The sequence below is a fragment of the Catharus ustulatus genome, chromosome 3 (genome assembly GCF_009819885.2).
Source record: "Catharus ustulatus isolate bCatUst1 chromosome 3, bCatUst1.pri.v2, whole genome shotgun sequence".
NCBI lineage: Eukaryota > Metazoa > Chordata > Aves > Passeriformes > Turdidae > Catharus > Catharus ustulatus.
In genome coordinates, this window is record NC_046223.1 from 1,982,810 (window position 1) to 1,989,969 (window position 7,160).

Consider the following 7,160-nt stretch of genomic DNA (forward strand, 5'->3'; position numbering starts at 1 on the left):
GGAGCAAGTGACAAGACAGAACATATTACAAGAAACTATCTTTTTCATTAAGTCTGCACAAAATGAGGATTTAACGCATGGGCAGCACAGCCAGTCCCAGCGGTTTAGTGCCCATAATCCCACCTTGAAAATGGCTTCACAATAATAATTACTGCTACAAAATGGACACTGCTTCCCATTTTGGCTGGTCTACTTCACACATAACAGTTGCAAACACACAAGGCAAGGTCCATATTTTCCTCTCTACCTAGTTCCAGAAACCTTCCTATAAGATTTCCAGTCTCCAGCTGACAACTTCCCACTTGGCCTTGTTTTGCCACACTGAAGCAGAGCATGTGGGGCAGCCCCCTTGCTTTGGCATGCTCCAACCACCCCTGGATGTTAAGGTGCTATGACATGAATATATATTTGTGAGCTTTGCAAAAAATGAGGATTTCACGCATAAGCAACACAGTGTGACGAGTAGTATCCGGCATGACCTTGCAAATGCAGGCTGAGCTCCAGAATAAACAGCTCTGAAGAGCGAGGACTGTGGCAGATTCCCAGCTTCTGGAAGGAAATCTCAGTGCTTGGTTCCAAGCCTGCAGGGATTCTTCCTACAAAACTTACCTGCTTTACACAGGTGGTGAAGTACAACGATTTCCAACTACTGTTAGAAAAACGACCTCATTATTACAGAAAATCCATGGTCAGTGGAACTCACCACAGAAAGTTGGAAATCCTCATCATGGCTGGAGATTTCACAGTTTCTGTGTTCCAGATGTGGATTGTTGCTTCTCATTGTGACAACACCCACCTTTATCACTTGTTCAGGCTCTTGTTCCTTTCTCCTCTGCATTTTCTTGTCAGCTTTTTTCTCTTGCTAACTGAATGATAGATTGGGATTGATAGATTTTTTCTACCTTTCTGAAATAAATGGTGACCTTTGTAAGGTTGAAAATAACATATATGTTTGTGGTACATAGATGGAGATAAGAAAGTGTCTTTATACTCATCCTTTTCTCCCAGTTCAAAACAACCTGGTGCAATGTGGCCCCTTCTCAGAGCTGTCTTTGAGCATAGACTGCCAGACTCTGGGTAGGGGGCAGGACATTTTTGTTCAGAACTAATATGAAATAGGATCTTGAAATACACATTAATTAGACTGCATTGGATATCTATATTATTCAGCTTCCTTTTTATTTTTTAAACTTCTTTCTTGTTAAGATTTCAGTGGGTTTCATTGGTTTTCTTAGGCATAAGCCTGAATCTACAGCTTGTGGTCAGTTCTGGAGTGAAAAGCCCTGTAGAAACCAGCCAGGAAAGGATGTGGAGAATTTGTCTTCCTTTCTCAAAGGTGGGATAACTGTGCCATTATTGGTGGAAGTTTGTTCACTCCATTTTTAGAAACCACAAAGATTTTGCAGTCTTCCTGGGTAGCCCATTGACCTAAATCTCCCTTGGCATATTGAATTTCATTACCACTTGTTCTGTCTAAATTGGACAAAAAGAGGAGCCTATACATGGAGAACTTTACTGTGTCCCTGCCAGTCATCCCCTCTCAGGCCTGAGCAATCCCAGGTTCTTACCCTGCTCCTCAAGGTCATGTTCCAGCCTTACACTGATTAGTCCAGATCTATCCTGAAGGGCTGAGCTGATTTTGCTGGACTCAGTGTAACTCCAGCCAATGCCCTGCCATCTTTCATCAGGATGGGAATTATTTTGGCTCTTACTGTTTTCCATTTAGTTTCAGTTCTTAGAGCTTTGTTATTACACTAAGCTTTGAGACCATGGAGAAAGTGACATCAGTAAAAATGAATAATAAATATATCTTACTATGACAATATTCCTTATCTTTAAAATACTTTTTCTTTTCTGAGTTTTATCTTTCTTCTCTCTTTTTCTAGGTGAGGAGATAATTTTAGGAAAATGACAATTCCACTCCTATTTCCAATGTAATGATAGAATTGTTTGTAGTGTAACACAGTCCCAAGCTACATAACTGTCCCATATATTTACAAGAATAAGCTATTCTGTTCTGCTTTTTGCTGTGGTCTATTAGGGAAATCGTGCCTAAATGTTAGAATTATTGGTAAATAGATGCAGACCCAGCAGATCATAAACTCAGTGCATACATTTTGGCCTAAGACCATATTCATTTTGCTTCTAAAAAGCATTCTATAGAGTATAATATATTCGAAAATATTTCTTAAATTGTGAAGTCTTTGAGGTTGGGATATTCATAAATGTTTGCAGAGCACCTAGAATTCGTCTCTGATTGGGGCCTATGGGTAATTTAGAAACATAAATATTTAATGGTAATGGTAATTACCCCTTTTTCAGAATAATAATGTCTTTGAAGCTCCATCTTGGATGAGTGAAACCCCCTTAATAAGTTTCTCCCACCACTTTGAAGAATATTTTCTTGTCATTGGAAGCATTTCTGGAATTCATGGTTCTGTATATTACAAAAATGCCACACTTCATAAACTGCAGAACTGTTTGCTCCAGCCTGTCTCCTGCTTAAGATGCACAGAAACTGGGATGCAAGTGGCACCATGGATTGTGTTCTGTGGGTATTCCTACCTTGAAGCTTTAGCTGAGATGAAGAATAATGTTTGCAGGGATCAGGCCCACCTCCAGCACTGGGATTCTCATTGTGCAGTAGTGTCCCAGAACCAAAACTGGATTCCTCTGGGATTAAACCACATGAGAAGCACATACTTGGGAGTGTTTCTTCCCTTGGACCAGACCAAAACATGCAGAGAATTACTTCAAGGGACTAATGAAAACTTGACAGAATATTGACTATATGATACCCACTTCCAAATGGCTGCCATGACGTATTGACAGCAGCACTGGCAAATAAATAATACATATTTTTAAAATTTCCGTAATTACATGTTTACCCAATAGGCCAGAACAGCTCTGTCCCAAGGAGCTGTTGCAGTCTGAGTAAATAATACATGTTTTAAAGTCCATAATTACATATTTAAACGATAGACTATCGAGGAAATAATGCACATTTTAAAAAGTCCATAATTACATATTTACATGATAGTCTGTAAATTCTGTAATTACTTATTTACACAATAGACCATAGCAGCTGTTACAGTCTATTATGGTAACTCCCATAGAATTATATTATGGATTTTTTTATAACTTAAAAAATAAGTATATTTAACCAGAAAATTGTATTGTTATTCTTTTAAAAAACCCCACAAACCTCTAAAATGGTAAAGAATATGTAAAGTTAAAAATTTAGGGTGATTCAGAGATAGGGAAGTTCTTATCCCTTCATAGTAAATGTCTTTTGTTAGCATGAGGAGCTTAGGATTTTTCATTAATTCCAGAATTTCTTTACTTAGGTAGAAGAAATATAAATATACAGCATTCCATGATTATACTTCCCTTATTGTCATGTAGACATTCAATTTGGATAAGCATTCAGGATTCTGAAATTCTTCAGTTCCTGTTCTGCTCTTATTAAAATCAGTGATAAAACTCCCATCAACCCTGGTTTCAGAAATAATTTATATTGAGGACAGCACTTACACATGTACTTGAAATCAATGGCACTTAAGCATCTTTTAAAAATAAGCACATACTTAAGGACTCTCATGAATTCTGATGGACCGAAACATATGATTAAATGCTTTCCTGAATTGGGATACTGCCTTCCATGGAGGCAGGATTGGAACCTTCCTCTCCCATGGCTTTATTGGTGGGCCACAGGTTTTTTGTGGCTCATGCTGTGGCTTGTCCCTGAGGAGAAGCTTTTTTTAGTGTGTTTAACTCCAGACACACGTGTGTGAGAATTGGTGCTACAGCAAACGTGTTGCTGCTCCTTTGTTCTTTGTGGAGAGCCATGAATTGAGAATTCATCCAGTGTTTTCCATAGCTCAGCTGCTGAATTTATTCCTCATGTTAAAGACTGGATCAATACACCTAAATGAGACTTCTGTCCATAATTACTACTAAATAGCAGGGCTAAATCAAGCAAGTCAGAATGTGACATTTAGCTCAGCCGGACCTTATGCATTTAGTAAGGAAACAGAGTATGAGAGAAACCTTTGATCCCTACTGTTGGTTTCATTAAAACATTGGAGTTAAGAGAATCTGAGCTGTCAGGAGCCCCATTTAAGCCTTGCCATAACATGATGAAATATGCAGGTACTTTTTAACAAGGGTTTGAAGGGTGTTCAATTGCTGGTCACACATTTTGACTGAAAGCACCAGGAAAAGGGCTGAAGGTTTTGTCTTTCCTTCACAATAAGCATTACAGCATCAAATTGTGTAAAGAAATACCTGGTCAGAAACAAAGAAGACTTTTTGTCAAGTGAAATATGCAGAAATTGAGTCTCACAGGGAAAGAAAATCCTCAACAACGTACACTTCTGCCATTTTTTTTTCTGTAGATCCTCCTAGATGTTATTACTGACACCAGTGTCCACATTTGGCTATTTGGTTAAAGGCCAAAGGGAAAGCCAATACACAATATCAATATCAATAAATATCAATATCATCAATCCTTTGTTAAAATTACAAAGGTGGTAAAAAGAAATGATTAAATAGCAGGAGCCAAATCCTTATGTCTTCCATGGTGCTTTTTACCTGTGTAAAACGGGCAAATTGCATCACCTGACTGGTCAGTCTTTGAAACCTGGCAAATGAAAACGAAGGATGTGTGGGATTAGAGCACTAAAAATCCAGACAATAGCTTCAGGTTATCTAGGAACCACATTTAAGTGGTTTGCATTTAGAAGCAACTTCAGTCTTGCATTCTCCACAACAAATTCTTGCATTTGGGAAATAAAAAATAGAGGACCTCTGTGTCCTGTTGGACAGCCCTGTGGCACTCAGTGGGAATAACCAATGCTCTTCATGGGAGCACTGTCCCTTGCAAAACTGTCAAGGTCAGTTGCTGCGGCAGTTTTCCACTCTGTTTTCCATTAAAACATACAAACATCAACGTTTGCTGGGTTTGTAGCCCTTCCAAGCTTTCCACTTGAGCTAACATACATGAGCTGTCATCTTCTCCATGTGCACCCTGTGCCTGTGAGTTACTCACATTCTTTGAAGGTTTTGTGAATTTGCAGCTTTTCACCAGGTGGATGTTGAGAGCTTTCCCTTCTCCCAGCCCTTTGGATTTGCATGGCATCCATCCTTGCAGGCACAGCACCCACCAGGAGTCCTGGGATGTTTTATTGCTAAGGAAGGATTTTGTGTTCGTGGAACTGTGGCAGTTCTCTAAGAATTCTGACCTCAGGTTGGAGCCATCCACAAGCGCACAATATAAGTTTACACAAATAAACAAGATGTGTTGCACAATATAAGCTTTATAAGGGAAAGCTTTATTATCACATGCATTTTGGGCACAAACCAGCTTGTTTTATTGTGAAAAATCCCACTGGGGAGCCAGCACAGGGAATATTACATGAAGAAGGCAGGCAGATTCCAGCACATTTTATTTGCCAATAAGCAGGACTTTGCACTTGTAATTTTGTTAATTGTCAGAAGTAATTTAAATTCATCAATTATCAATGAGTAATTCTATCTGAAGTGTTTCTAGGAAAAGTTAAAATCCCAGTTGGATTAACACAACACTTTCTCCTTTAGAGATACATAAATTTAGTAGAGTAAGTTGCCTCACATGGTATTTTGGAACGTTCTTGAAAAATTACATTTGAGGCTGAAGTGGGACTTTATTTCTGTCTTCCTGTATGTGATGGGAGAGGATGTGTCATTTCAAGGAGACAGATCCAGATTTTTCTCAGAAGTGCTCAGTGAAAGGGGAAGAGGCAATGGGCACGGGCTGCAATAGAGAAAATTCTGACGAAGTTTTAGGAAGAATTTATCAGGGGAGGTGTGGTCAAATGCTGGAACAGATTACCCAGACAGACTGAAATCTCAGACTTGGGTGGTTTTTGCACTGAATTCTTAACTCTCTTTTGTAGGTTGCCACAGGACAGGTTTTGGCTGTGTCCCGCACCACCTTGCCCTTGTTCTGCAGAGAGCTTTCAGATTAAAATGTGATGTGCTATATAAAAATAAACTGTTACTATTACTGGTGTGTGGTGGTCCTCAATTGTGATGGAAGAGCAAGTGATTACATCACTTGGCAGCTATGATGACAAATATATATTTGTCAGAAATAGTTATTTACTTTATATGCACTTGTTAGTTTTCTTTTATTGCTTTTTTTATTATAATGGAAGTTGAGGACAGAGACAGATTTCTTCCCTGCAGTGTTAACTACAGTAAGAGGTAGCATTATGGAATGTCATCTATTGCCTCTTAGAATGATAAATATTTCTGAGACAAAACATTGTGAAAACCTATATGTATAAATTCCTCTATCCCAGCTATTAGGATGAAGAGTAAAACTACAGCTTACTATTACTGGGGATTTGTTGGGACTAAATGACTCCTTTCAGGTAGAGAACACCTCCTTCCACATGCTTCCCACAGTTTCTCTGCTGTTCTTTAAGGTCTGAATGGCAGCAGTGTCTTTTCTATATGGGCCAATATTTTGCATTTGATGCTGCAAAGGAACACTGTGAGGAAAAGATGAGCATCGTTTAAATATTTTTTTTCTTGGTCTCTTATAACTTGTTAAATTGAATATACACTCATATACATGAATGTAATATTGAAGTGGCTGTACCTCTTCTACAGGTAGCCTGAAAAGTTGTTTTTAAAACAATTAACTATAGGAAAATTAAAACTAATGTTGATATTTAAATAAGTGCACAGTCAGGCAAGAGGGCCTGTATTGCAGGATGTATTGTGGATGGATTGGGACTTGGAGAAGCTAAAGGACCTTCCCAAGCTACCCCAGGAAGGAGGTAATATAGGCAACACAGAAATGAGGAATTTTGCCTGTTTCCCCCCATGCATTAGTCAATGAAAGATGGTGCAGACTGGCCAGGATACTTATTTTCCTTCTGTCTTAAATGTGTTCTGAGAGCTGAACTTGATGAATTTCAGTGGCCATCAAAGCAAGGGAGGTTTGGCTGCAGCTCTAACAAGTGAGAGCAGTGTGGAGAGGCGTTGTGCAGGCGCTGCCAGCTGTGCTAATGGCCTGCAAAGCTGACCCTCCCAGTGAACTGCCAGGCCTCTCTAGTTCAAAGAGGAGAAAGGGGAATTGGGCTGTAGTTAGTGCAGTTCATCTGGTTTCT